The 14,162-nt window shown below is 40.4% G+C and overlaps 4 non-coding genes across 4 annotated transcripts; 1 reads left to right on the forward strand and 3 right to left on the reverse strand.

Moving 5' to 3' along the window:
- The first annotated feature begins 5,974 nt into the window (after positions 1-5,974).
- On the forward strand, positions 5,975-6,046 carry trnae-cuc (transfer RNA glutamic acid (anticodon CUC)). The gene has a single exon. It is a non-coding gene; the product is annotated as a tRNA-Glu (tRNA).
- A 115-nt stretch (positions 6,047-6,161) lies between these two features.
- On the reverse strand, positions 6,162-6,248 carry trnay-gua (transfer RNA tyrosine (anticodon GUA)). Its single transcript is given in 2 exon segments — positions 6,162-6,197; positions 6,212-6,248. It is a non-coding gene; the product is annotated as a tRNA-Tyr (tRNA).
- A 6,970-nt stretch (positions 6,249-13,218) lies between these two features.
- trnae-uuc (transfer RNA glutamic acid (anticodon UUC)) lies at positions 13,219-13,290 on the reverse strand. Its single transcript has one exon. It is a non-coding gene; the product is annotated as a tRNA-Glu (tRNA).
- A 124-nt stretch (positions 13,291-13,414) lies between these two features.
- Positions 13,415-13,487, reverse strand: trnar-acg (transfer RNA arginine (anticodon ACG)). The gene has a single exon. It is a non-coding gene; the product is annotated as a tRNA-Arg (tRNA).
- Positions 13,488-14,162: the final 675 nt, after the last annotated feature.

The following is a 14,162-nucleotide window of genomic DNA, read 5'->3' on the forward strand; positions in this document are numbered from 1 at the left end:
AGATCAGTTAATGTATGAAGAAGTTATAACACACTTCCTGTTTCCATTATTCGCCATAATTTCGTTTCCTCGCCACGGCCAAACCGTTCGAGATATCAAAAATCCGCTGGCAATTTTTCATCCTCATTGCTTGACTTCATGCACACCGAGTTTGGTGGTGATTGGACGAATTTCCTAGGAGAACTGTTTCGAATTCCATTGCATGCGTTTCCAAACAAACCATAATAGCCGACTTCCTGTTGGGCTGGGGTAAAAAGTAAAAGTACAAAGGATATATAAACCGATGAGATCTATATGTGTACCGAGTTTCATATTATTACATGCAAGCGTGTTTGATTTATGGACCAAGTTTTCGGACCCCGTTCCAGGGGGCGCTGTCGAGCCCCCCTGCCACGCCCGGGTACCACCTTCAGCCCGGCCCTGATGGCCGCGGGTTCTGACCTGTGTGCAAAGTTTCAAGAGTTTTCGTGCACGTTAAGAGCCCCAAAAGTGCCCGAATAATAATAATAATAATAATAATAATAATAATCCTTAGGAAAACAATAGGGCCTTCGCCTCATCAAGGCTTGGGCCCTAATAATAATCCTTAGGAAAACAATAGGGCCTTCGCCTTTTCAAGGCTTGGGCCCTAATAAAATAAAATAAATTTTAAGTTGTGGTGTTGTTAGGATATTACTACAGAGCCTGTGACAGTTTCTCAGTGGAAGAACTGGGATCCAGGCCCACAGACGTCTGCAAAAAACTGCTTTAAAAACCTTCGAGATGCAAGCAAGCAAGCAAATTTTATTTATATAGCACTTTTCCAAACAATTGAATGCAGTTCAAAGTGCTTTACAGGCACAAAAATTAAAAGCAAATACAAAATACAAGTAAAAAATGATTGACATTAAATTACAAACATCATAAAATATTATAGAAAGGCCAAACTGAAAAGATAAGTTTTTAATTTAGACTTAAAACTATTTTTATTTTCGGCACGTCTTACTTCTTCTGGAAGATTATTCCAGAGACGAGGAGCATAGCGGCTAAAAGCAGCATCACCAAATCTTTTACTTCTACTGTGTGGTACTGTTAAAAGCAAAGAATCTGATGATCTGAGGGTCCTTACAGGTTTATAAACTGTAAGCATTTTTAAAAGATAGTTTGGAGCAAGTCCATGCAGTGCATTATAAGCTAATAAAAGACTTTTAAAATCGACACGAAAACTAACAGGTAACCAATGTAGTGATTTTAGTATAGGTGTAATGTGTTCTCTCTTTTTGGTCTTTGTCAATACTCGAGCAGCAGAGTTTTGTATTAATTGTAGTTGATTAATTGTAGTCTTTGGTAGACCAGAGAGGAGGGCATTACAATAGTCAAGCCTGCTAGTTATAAATGTATGCATTAATTTTTCTGTATTGCACAGGGAGAGAAATGGTCTTATTTTTGCAATGTTCTTTAAATGATAAAAAGCTATTTTAGTAACATTACATACATGCGCTTTAAAATTAAAATCAGAGTCAAAGATCACACCTAAATTCTTTGCCACTTTACTTGGGTTTAATCCCAGGATATTTAGTTTAGGGATTATTTTTTTTGATCCAATTATCAAAACTTCTGTTTTATCTTGATTGAGTTGTAAGAAATTTTGCGACATCCAATCATTTATGTCTTGGATGCAATATGCAAGTGAATCAATTTGCCCTGCAGTGTCATCTGGAGATACGGCTACATATAACTGTGTATCATCAGCATAACTATGAAAAGAGATACTATGTCTCCTGATGATACGTCCGAGAGGTAACATATAAAGATTAAAAAGTAGTGGTCCTAAAATTGATCCCTGAGGAACTCCACAATGTACCTCATAATGTTCAGACAAGGTATTATTAATAGATACTGCAGATGTTCTACCACTAAGATATGATAAAAAACAATTTAAAACGGTTTCAGATAAGCCAACATATTCGCGTAGTCTATTTAAAAGAATCTGGTGATCCACTGTATCAAACGCAGCGCTCAAGTCCAGCAGCACCAGAACTGAAGGCCAATTTCTATCTAAGTTTATTCTTATATCATTTACTACTTTAATAAGAGCGGTCTCTGTGCTATGAAGTTTTCTGAAACCTGACTGAAACATCTCTAATTTTGAATGTGTATTTAAGAATATACTTAACTGATTAAAAACTATTTTCTCTAATATTTTACCCAAAAATGCAAGATTTGAGATGGGTCTATAATTACTAGGAGTTAAGATATCTGAATTTCCTTTTTTTAGTACAGGTTTCACTAGGGCCAATTTAAGATCACACGGAAAAATGCCAAGCTGTAGAGAGTGATTTACTATCTCAAGAGTATCATTAGATATTACATTAAAGATAGATTTAAAAAGAGAGGTAGGAATTGGATCAAGAGAACAAGTGGATGGTTTTAGTTCTGTTACTACCTTTCTCAAGGTCTCAGCATCAACCAAAGTAAACCTTTCCATCTGGATAGTATTATATGCGCTAGGTAAAGGAGGGAACATCTTGTTTTTATTTTTGTTTGCAGAGCAGATTCCTGATCTAATATTTATAGCTTTATCTCTGAAGTTATAACATTTATAGCAAGCTCTTCACATTTGGAACTTGGTAACCAGTGTTGGGGGTAACTTATTACAAGTAACTTGAGTTACGTAATCAGATTACTTTTTCAAGTAACTAGTAAAGTAACGCATTACTTTTTCAATTTACAACAAAATATCTGAGTTACTTTTTCAAATAAGTAACGCTAGTTACTTTTTCACATTTATTGACTGACAGCTCCCTGTCCCCATGTTGAGAGAAATAAAGTGAGGTGTTGTGTGCATTTGCATTGAACATGCATTTACTCATCTCACTTGCACAAAAACATTAAGTATTCCTCAAAATGAATAAAAACAGTCAAATGCAATCTCAGAATTTTGTGCAAAAGTTTTATAATTAACTATGTTAAATTACACATATACTTTATGTATTTAATCTCACTTTATTAACCAATGTCTTTGCTGCTGACCTACAATGATCTAATTCAACCATACTAAGCAAAAATGACTTTAGATTAGGTTTAGAAATAAGAGTGTTGAACTTCCTTCTCCTGTATCCTATTGTTATTTAATCAAGAACAGCAGCAGCTGAAAGGTTTGTGTGAGCGGCGCCCTCTACTGTACAGTAGTAAATATGCATTTCCTTCAGCCTTAGGCTTATTCATTTAACTTTTGATGTGAAAGGGCCTTAACAATTGGCAAAAATAGATTATTTTAGCTGTTATTAAAAAACAAACAAACAAGCCCATGCAGATGAGAAAAAGTAACGCAAAAGTAATGTAACGCATTACGTTCCATAAAAAGTAACTAAGTAACGTACTTAGTTACTTTTTTGGGGAGTAACGCAATATTGTAATGCATTACTTTTAAAAGTAACTTTCCCCAACACTGTTGGTAACGCAGAACTGCAATCAATTTTGTGATTTATTAGTGAATCTATGGTACTAAATAAGAATCGCGGGTTATTAATATTTTCATTTATAAGGTTTGAAAAGTAAGCTTGCCGTGATTTTTGAACTTCTCTGTTATAGTTTTTAAGATTTTCAGTGAGTATATTTAGGTGTATTTCTAATTTAGTTTTTCGCCATCTTCGTTCAGCACTTCTACAGTTTCTTTTCATTTTCATGGTCAAATCTGTCTTCCAAGGAATGACCTTATTATTAGTGTCCTTTTTTGTTTTAAGTGGAGCAACTGCATCAAGGGCTGTTCTCAATTTTTTATTAAACTCATCAACTAAGACATCACAGGATGATGGTAAAATATTATTGCATTGTAAAATTTTCTGCTACTTCAGAGGTAATAAAACGTTTTTTAACAATACGTTCAGTTGTATTAGGCACAGAAGGATCAATACTATTAAAGAAAACACAAAAATGATCGGATAGTGCAAGATCAACAACAGAAGTTATATTGATATTTAATCAATATGCTATGACTAAATCCAATGTGTGACCATGCTTGTGGGTCGGTATGTTTACATGTTGTTTAAACGACATACATTCTAGCAGTTCCAAGAATTCATTTGCTCTGATATCTGACAAATTATCAACATGTATATTAAAATCCCCAGTTAAAATACAGTTGTCATAATTCATATGAATAACAGATAGCATGTCAGAGAAATCCTTTATGAAAGGAGATATAAGTAATTTTGGTAATCTGTATAGTGTCACTGCAAGAAGGCGTGGCTGGAAGTTTAAAATAATAGCATTATATTCAAAGGTAGAAAATGTACCAAGGTCTATATCCCTTCCCTTTAGGGATTCTCTGTAGATTGCTGCAGTCCCTCCCCCTCTTTTTCCATTTCTAGTTGAAAATGAATAAGTAAAGTCGGGAGGACAGGTCTCAATCAGTGTGGCCGGTGCATCTGTGCTAAGCCATGTCTCAGTAAGAAACAAACAGTCCAGGTTATAATCACTAATGAGATCATTAATACAAAATGATTTGTTTGTTAATGCCCTTACATTAAAAAGAGCCATGTTAATTTTCCTTTTTGTTTTGTTTCCGTAAGTGATGATATGCTGGAAGTGGGAATTTTCAGTAGATTGTTCATATTTATTCCCACTGTGTTTTTCTTAGCAGTAGTGTAACGAACTGATATAATAGGTTTTATACAATTTACAGAAGTGTATTGGATAGGTAGTCACATTAAAATATGTTGTTCGATATGATGTGCAAGCATGTGAGAGCCCCTGTGATTTGGGTGCAGGCCATCCCACCTAAAAAGTGCTGGACGTCCCCAAAACAGATCAAAATTATCTATAAAAATTACATTGAAATTTTCGCATGTCATTTTTAACCATGAGTTCAAGGAAAGCAGACGACTAAATTTTTCAATACCCCTTTTATAGGCAGGAAGTGGACCTGAGATAGCTATATTTTTCCCAGTATTAGTGAGAGAAACTAGCAGCGTTTTAAAATGTTCCTTTAAAATCTCAGATTCACAACATGAAGTGTCATTGCTACCAATGTGCACTATCACTGTGTTTGCATTTACGTGTTTCCCAAGCACGTCAGAGAGTTGTGTGTTTATGTCCAGTACCTTAGCTCCGGGAAAACAGTGTACTGCTGCTTTACTTCCGTGGGAAGGGAACGAAAGTCCCCGGATGATAGAATCCCCAATCACCACAGTAGAGACAGGCGATGGCAGTGAAAGTGCAGGAGATGTAGGGATTTGGTCATGAACAGGAGGTGAGTCATGAATCAACACCTCAAAACGATTCGCTAGTTTTAAGTCCTGAAGTGGCCGCGTTCCACATATTCCTCGTTTTCCTCCGCCATTCACCCGTTTCCATTTATATTCCCTTGAGCATGGTGTTGAGCAGGAATCTGTTGAGCTTCTCACTGCCGGCACAGTGGCGTTGGAGATCAGTGGTGGTAAAAGTTACTCTGCCTGCAGGCCTCACATGTTGGGGATCTTATTGTTTTTGTTTTCATGGCAAGTTGTGGTGTTGTTAGGATATTCCTCCAGAGCCTGTGACAGTTTCTCAGCGGAAGAACTGGGAACTGGGATCCAGGGCCAGAGACGTCTGCAAAAAACTGCTAGAAAAACCTTAGAGATGGAGGCCTCACATGTTGGGGATCTCAAATTTTTTGTTTTTATGGCAAGTTTGTGGTGTTGTTAGGATATTCCTACAGAGTCTGTGACAGTTTCTCAGCGGAAGAACCAGGATCCAGGGTAAGAGACGTCTGCAAAAAACTGCGTTAAAATCCTTCGAGATGGAGGCCTCACATGTTGGGGATCTCGGTTGCTTTGTTTTCATGGCAAGTTGTGGTGTTGTTAGGATATTCCAACAGAGTCTGTGACAGTTTGTCAGTTTGCCAGGGTCAGTGACGTCTCCTCTCCTGGAGGAAAATACAAGTATTAGTGGTCTTGCTGCAAAATCTCGTAGAGGCCAGACCCAGGCTTGAGGGCAAGTCATCAGCAGACCTTCCCTGGTGGTCTAGTGGTTAGGATTCGGCGCTCTCACCGCCGCGGCCCGGGTTCGATTCCCGGTCAGGGAATGAGCTTTTGCCCACCACCGGCGGTCGTGATTGTAAAATGTCGAACTACGAACCCAAGCGCTGACGCCCTCGTCGAGAAGCAGGGCCGAGGAAATGTTTATATGTGAAAAAGAACTCCTTCGAGCCGGAGTTGAACCAGCGACCAAAGGATTGCCAATTTGCCACCTACAGTCCTCCGCTCTTCCAGCTGAGCTATCGAAGGCACACTGATTGGGGACAGGACCTCAACATATCAGGTTGCTGAAATTTTTTTTTGGCCATTTTAGTGTATGCACCTCTTATTTTTTATCAGAAAAATGAGAAAAATGATTTTTTTCCTTAAATCCTCAGTGGATTGGGTAGGCTGTCAATAAATGCATTCCATACTCTTAAAACACATTTATACTTGATTTTGCATCAATTTAATGCAAAAAAGTAGGCGTTTTCTCACTTTTTTCCAATATTTTCATCTTTACTTCATTAGCAATCAACTAAGTTATAACATCAGTCAATATGCCATTCTTTTCTCCAAACAGTGTACTCATTCCACAGAAAAAATTATAAAAATCCAACCAAAATCAATAGATCTGTGATGATTTTACTACTAGTTGGCGATGAACAGGCTCAGAATCTCAATAGAATTTTAGGCTACTCTCAAAATTTTGAAAGACATACTGGATATTTAAAATCGTCATGAAACGGAAGTTGAGATTGTCCTTTTTTCCTTATTGTGACGTATATCCGAGTGAAACGGCTTCTGAAATTGGAAAAAAAAATGTAGGGCGGGGCTTGATTTCGTCCTTCTGGAATTAATTGGATCGTTGGAGGTTGGGCGTTGCTAACAAAATGGAGGCAGATTTGAATGCCAGTTTACAGTCTGTTGTGGAGGATTTCTCTCCACCGGACTCACCACCGTTACCCTACCATGAAGCATTTTTAATTGAGGAAACCGACGATGAGAACGAGGACGAGCAGCCAAATTTTCCGTAAGGAATCACCCCATATTTATATGAGCCTCCTGTGAACCAAGATGAGGCGGCTGATAGTCATGCCCTCTAGTAATAGATTTTGACCGGAAGAGAAGAGAAGTCGTTTCAAGGGGGGAGGGAAGGGTAACGTATTTGATTAAAGATTATAAGGGTACATGCATTAAAAAAAAATAATGAAGTGCACAGATAAATCCTTTATTATAAACACTACAATATTACATATAAAAATACGAATGGTAAAATTTGATTTCATGATGACTTTAACATGGTTGTTAATGTCCACATTATTAAACATCATGACCTAGGCATCTTTTTAATTTCAACATAACCCTGTTCTCCCTATGGAAATGTGTCACACAAGAAATATAATACAGCAAAATGACTTTCATTATTTTATTGCCTCAGATGACAACTATTACAACTTTAACAGAACAAAATAATTTAACATAACTTAATTAACTAGGTGCAGGTCCCTGTGAGGTGGGATAATCAGGAGGGTGGCACACTGCAGATACTGCTCTGGGGACAGACCTTCACCCTCACCAACTGAGGAGACAGCAAACAAGACCGGCAGGGTGGGTTATACAGCTGCGCGATAAAAGATGCACCCCCCCCCCCCCTTCTCTCTCTCTAACACACACACACACACACATGGCCTACTTACATGTCCCTGTCTTCAAGCGCAAGTTCAATCCTTGAACATCTGTTGGGGTCCCCGGTGCAGAGACATGCAATGCCACACTTCACATTGGCTCTTGCACAGGAGCATCCTCGGGCACACATGCTTTTCTTGCAGCGGCAGTATTTGCTGTGTCTAAGTTCGGAAGGTTTTGCCTCTTTCAGCATCATGGTTGCCACCAATTTTCCATTGACAAGTTGTCTCCCAAAATCAGAGGCAGCTGGGTAGGTTGGCTGAACCATGTGTGCCCGCTTACACACAGCCAACTGATGCAGGGCTCGGCGAAGATGTAATAGGAAGGCATCTTCAGTTGGTGGAAGGCAACGCATGTCTCCTTTGATGCTCACAAAGAGATGGGCTCGCAGTGCATCTAGAGTACCACCAAAGTCACTCCTGTCATAGAGTGACACCATGTATTGCCGTGCTGCTGTTATAACCTCTTCCTGAACATCCAGGCTTTCCTCAGGGTCACCGTACCTGCACAGCGGTAGAAGGTCTGTCAGGTGTTTAATAGCAGTTGTGTAGCCCCGCCTTTTTCCTCTTCTGTACAGATAGCTCACTGTGTCACATCCAGTAAGTATGTAGGTGCTGAGGAGAAGGGATGTAAGATCTGAAGCTGCAACATCATACTTCCTCGCCAGAGCTTCTGTGATGGCATGAACAGGCAGGAAGTTATCCATCGTCTTCACCCACAGCTCCTGCAGCCCATCCATGTGTGTGATGTAGTACATGCACATCATGATCACATCTGTGTCAGTCGCAACCACTACAGCCTGTTTGAGGTGCAGAATTTGAACTGAGTAGGCAATGTGAGCAAACATCCTGGTATCTGCCTCCTCATGTTTCTCACAGGAAAGTTCTGGAAGCTCAACCTGACAATCCGCTGACAAGAGGACAGTGCGACCAGGATCACAAAAGATTCCACCAAGAATAAGTGTGCATCCTGCAGGAAGTGACTTGTTCTGAGCTGCCCATTCTTCCCCCATGTAGTTCAACAGATTAGCTTTATTCACTGGATTGTGAATGAAGCCTTTCCATTCAGGTATAGGGAGAGTATCATGTGGCTTGTACTCCTTCATTTTGCTGGGGCAGGTCTTCATCCTCTTCTCTCGTTCCTCCCCTTTCAGACTTTCAGCAGGGGAGACATCATATCGATCACCAACAAAGTGGATGCAGTCACACTTGTCTGGTAGGATTCCAAGGAGCTGGCTCAGGTACTTTCCTTGCAGTTCATGGAAGGTGCTGCTCCCAAGATGTTGGTAATGTTGAATGAACGCCATGGCATCTACTACCATTACAACAGGCTTGTCAGACGGCGGTAGTTTGTCCACTTCCCCCCATGAGCTGCCAAGGGCTGTCTTGATTGCAGCCAGGTAGTCTGCCTTGTTTCCTTTACGCATTGCATAACTTTGGTCAAGGGACGGATCTGGCTCAAACAGGGAGGCTGGGCAACTTGTCCATTCATGGCCAAACACTTCCACCTTCCTGTCTTCCTCTAAGTCCTGAACAAAGTACAGGTTACGTACAACTGCACTCTCCTCCTCATAGACCTTTTTGGCTTTGAATGCCATGGACATTGACTTCTTTGGCTTTGCTGCGAAGGTTGAAAGTTTAATTTGGGCTACTTTCTCACTGCCTGTTCTTCTTGCTGCAGCCAATGCCTCCAGTCCTTTTTCACAAGCACAGGTCAAGTCAGCAGATGTGGCTTTGTGGCCTGTTGAAATGTTGATCAGCTCCTGTTCTTCAGATGTGAAAGGATTGATCATCTGTTTGTTGATGACATCTGTTATTTTCCTTCTGCCTCATTTGCACCTTGGCTGTCCTTGTCCTTGTGGTGTTGGGTGTCATCCGCATCCAGGTGTGCCATAGCCTTTGTCTGCTCTGACACAGCTGTCAGAACTGGAAGAGCTTTCAAGTATTTCTCCATGGATGCTGGCTGCTGACTGATGCCAGTGAAGAGTTTTGTCTTGGCATCACGATTGTAGGTTTTTTCAAGTGCCATGTCTGTCCAGACACCATTGAACCGCCCTTCTGTTTGACGTACAGTGAACTTCCCATCCTTGAATTCCCTATAGATGTTTGGAGCTAGTGTAGGCAAGCTTCTCATAGCTTCTAGATAGTGGGGCAGGCTGGATACGTACTTGTAGTGGCCAGCAGCTACAAGGTATGGTAACATCTTTTCCACTTCAGCCAGGTGTTCCTCCCACAGACCTGCACGCTCAGCATGGATGAACCGTCTAAGAATCATCACCATATCCATGTACATTAGCCATAGCTTTGAGGTAGGTGAGGTACGTGCTTCATTAAACTCAGCCATCAAACATGACAGCTTTTTCAGTTGGTCAGTTGCATCAGCACACACAGAAGTTGCCTTCTCTAAATCCTTTTCTGACAGGGCATCTAGGAGTAGCTGGATATTGTTGCCAAGCACACTCATGTACTCCAGGTCCTTCTCTTCATCGACCAACCATCTGGCAAATGCTTCCCAGTGTAGGGCAAACATGGCTGCATACACCATAGTGTGGGCGTGAAGCATTGCATAGTAGTCTTTCCCACTGATGATTTTGTTTGCTGTTCCACGGAGACATACATCAGCTTCGACCATGATGTCTTCGATTCCAGTGGACTGCATCAAATGCCCAATGGCTCCAAGGAAATTCTGAGCAATATGGAAGCCACCCATGCGCAAGATAAGTTTGGCATACTTCTCTTTGTTCTTCTTTTGCAGACTTAGAACCACCTCATATATTGCTTGGTCACATGTGATGATGGCATACTCTTGACCATGTTTTCTCGACACATCCATGCAGTACTGAACAGACTGTTAAACCATTTCTGGGTTTGTTGGTGACTTGGGGAAGAAGGGACCATAGCTGATCACAGTTGCAGGGATGGTATCTGGTATGAGAAATACTTGGAATGAACTCCATGTTGGAGCAGCGCAACTTGGTTTCAGGTCCTCCAATAGTACAGTAGGGCAGCTATGCACCAAATGCCATTCCTTGTGGTACCGGAAGTCCTCAGCAATCATATCAGTACACTTGTTTTCATCAGGACCACGAATCGTGTGTAGCATCTCTTCATCTTCAAGTTTGTTTGCTTTTTCCCATACTGCATTCTGTCGGTCATACGTGGCAATCAAAACGAGGGATCTATTCCCCCCGGTCGTGCGTGCTCTTCCACAAATGAAGCACTCTTCCCTGTGTTTGATGGGCTGTGGCATTGACATCCGTGTTTTTTTACTAGGCCTGCTGCTGTCTGGCTCAGGATTAAGTTCTGCTTCAAATGAAGTGCCTTCTGGCTTTTCACCTTTGTTCCTCTTCTGGTCAACCGTTTTACGATTTGTGTACTTTGCACGACATTGTGTGTGCCACAAATGATTCCTCCCCAGAAAGTCACATTGAGGTTTCATCTCATTGTCAAGTCTGTATGAGACAGCATCCTTTCTATTGGTTACAGCATATAGGAGGGAAGGGTAGCCTTGATTTGTCAGTTTCTGAAGAGGACCAACGTCACTGTCTGTTTTCTGACATATTATGCAAGCAGTATAGTTGGTACTGAGCAGCTTTCTCTCCAGCTTCTTGGTTGAGAACTCAGGCTCCATCCTTCATACTTCTCCAATTCACATCACTCCTCTCCTGTTCTCTCCTCGTCACTCTTATCCTCTCCTGTTCAGTTCACTCCTCTCCCTTCTCCTCCTCTCCTTTCTCCTCCACGCTTCTCCTCTCTTGTTTAATCCTCTCCTCTTCACTCTTCTCCCCTCTCCACTCCTAATCTCTTCTATTCCATCCACTCCTCTCCACTCTTCTCTCCTCTCCTATCCTCTATACTCTTCTCCTCTTCTACTCCTCTACACTATTCTCCTCTTCTCTCTTCTTCTCTCCAATTCAATCAACTCCTCTCCATACCTCTCCACTCCACTCTTCTTTCCTGGTCAATTCACTCCTCTTTTTTCCTCTACTATTCTTCTCTGTTGTTCAGTCCACCCCTGTCCTCTTCACTCTTCTCTTCTGTTTAATCATCCACTCTCCTCTCCACTCCACTCCTCTTTACTGTCCTTTTCAATCCTCTGCTGCCTTCTCTTCTCGCTAACTTTTCCTCCACAACAAACTCAATAAGATCTGAACCAAATCTGCAAATGGGAAATATTGTGCATTCAGGTGAAAGAAATCTAGATGTTTGACACTGATAGCTAACTAGCTTTTGACAAATCACTCACTATATACTGTACAATACTATATTTTTCTGAACCTGAACGTATCAACTGGCCATGTAGCTAATTGCTAAGAGTAGTTAACATTTAGTGCAGCCTTTAGTTATCCTTACTAGCGTACTATCTGTCTGACATGAAAAACACTTCAAGGGCCACACCAGCCTTCATACAAGTGTATTTCTAATGATTCCTCGCTCCAAACGTTTCCCTGTAGCAGCATTTATGCTCATGTCTATTTCTTTACCTAGCAAGTCCAGTTGAAATTGTTGAATTTCTCAACTTCCGGTCGAAGAAAAATAGACATATATGACACATACCTCTCGCAGAGCATAGGATTCTGAGCATTTAAAAAAAAAAAGTCAGTCTCTACCCCATTCCTGTGAGGAGTAATGGCCCTTTAAAGAAACCACTGAAATTAGCTAAAACAGCTAAAGCTAGCTAAGTAAACTAGTAGAGAATGAATGCTGATGCTACAGGGATACGTTTGGGATGAGGAATCATCAGAAATATACTTGTTTGCAGACTGGCGTGGTCCTTTCAATTAATTACCATTACAATATCCATACCATTATTTTCGCAAAACGCTGGGGCAGACCTACCGGTATTCACTAAACTAACTGTCACTTCCCACAGACAATGATGAGCAGCTTCAAAATCCGTTGGTAACCGTTAGTTTGTTGTTCCAAACTCATTCAAATTACTAAGATCATGGGTGTGTGTGTAAGTGTGCCATGATGCTAAATATGCAGCATGTTTTTTAGAATTTTGAGTTCTGAGCCTGTTGATAGCCAACTAGTAGTGAAATCATCACAGATTCATTGATTTTGGTTGGATTTTTATAATTTTTTTCTGTGGAATGAGTATACTGTTTAGTGAAAAGAATGGCATATCGACTGATGTCATAACTTAAGGTAATAGTTGATTGCTAATGAAGTAAAAATCATGTATAAATGTGTTTTAAGAGTTATTTTTTCAGTGGATGTTGTCAGCACATGTGTTCTGTGTATCTGGAATGCATTTATTGACAGCCTACCCATTCCACTGAGGATTTAAGGAAAAAAATCATTTTTCACATTTTTCTGATAAAAAATAAAGGGTGCATACACTAAAATGGCCAGAATTTTTTTTCGCGATATTTCCGGCAGAGCAGACCCTCCAATTATTGGTTCTTAGGGTCAAAGTTAACAGAAAAAACACAAATAAAAAGTATGGCAGACCATGTCAGGTTCAACCCATTTTTGAGACTTTGGCTCCCCGACTACAGACATACATGCTGGTTGTTTCGATTAAGTGATGCAAAGACAACCCGATCTTCCCATACCGGGAGTCGAACCCGGGCCGCCTGGGTGAAAACCAGGAATCCTGACCGCTAGACCATATGGGATCTTCCTTTTTTAATTTTAATAATCTTCCTTCCCAATTTAATGAAGCACGTACCTCACCTACCTCAAAAAAACTATGGGATAATAAAATGGCTAAGGGCTGACAGCATAATAAAAGAGGCAGAGCGAGCCAGCCAGGAGTGGAACCTAGAATCTTCTGATCCGTAGTCAGACGCGTTATCCATTGCGCCACTGGCCCACTGATCAGGTGTCCTTGAGCTTACACGCCACCTGTTGGTGTTCGACTGGGCAGAGGCCTGTGATGACATCTACTTTTTCTCATGCTATTAACAGACCTGGAGCCAACATCAGGCAGGGGTCAGATGAGGGGCCTGCTACAAAAACCTTCAAGATGGAGGCCTCACAGGTTGGGGATCTCAATTCTCAATTCAAATCTTAAATATAATTTAAAAATTTTAATGTACAGGCTTTTTTGCATGATGTATATAATAGTGATTTACAGTTGGTTTCAATTATACCTGATGTGGTTGATGCTTGGGATTATTTCAAATCTATCTTTCTAGAAATTTGTGATAAACATGCTCCTTTACGTAGATTTCGGGTGAGAGGTAGAAATAATCCTTGGTTCAATGAATCCGTCTCTAATCTTATTAAGCAAAGAAACGTGGCTTGGTCTAAAGCAAAGAAAACAAATGGTGAGGAGGACTGGTCTCAATATAGATTATTACGAAATAAGTGTACAAAATTAATAAAAAGTTCGAAGAGTCAGTATTATTTAAACCTGATTAATGATAACATGAATTGTCCTTCTAAATTTTTGAAATTAATGAAATCTTTTATAGGATCAAATACATCCACTAATCTTCCAAAAGTTTTAAAATTGAATCAAAGATCGATTACAGACAAGACTGAT

This window comes from Siphateles boraxobius, unplaced genomic scaffold, assembly GCF_051911475.1.
Source record: "Siphateles boraxobius isolate OS27281-9 unplaced genomic scaffold, OSU_SipBor_1 77, whole genome shotgun sequence".
NCBI classification, from domain to species: Eukaryota; Metazoa; Chordata; class Actinopteri; order Cypriniformes; family Leuciscidae; genus Siphateles; species Siphateles boraxobius.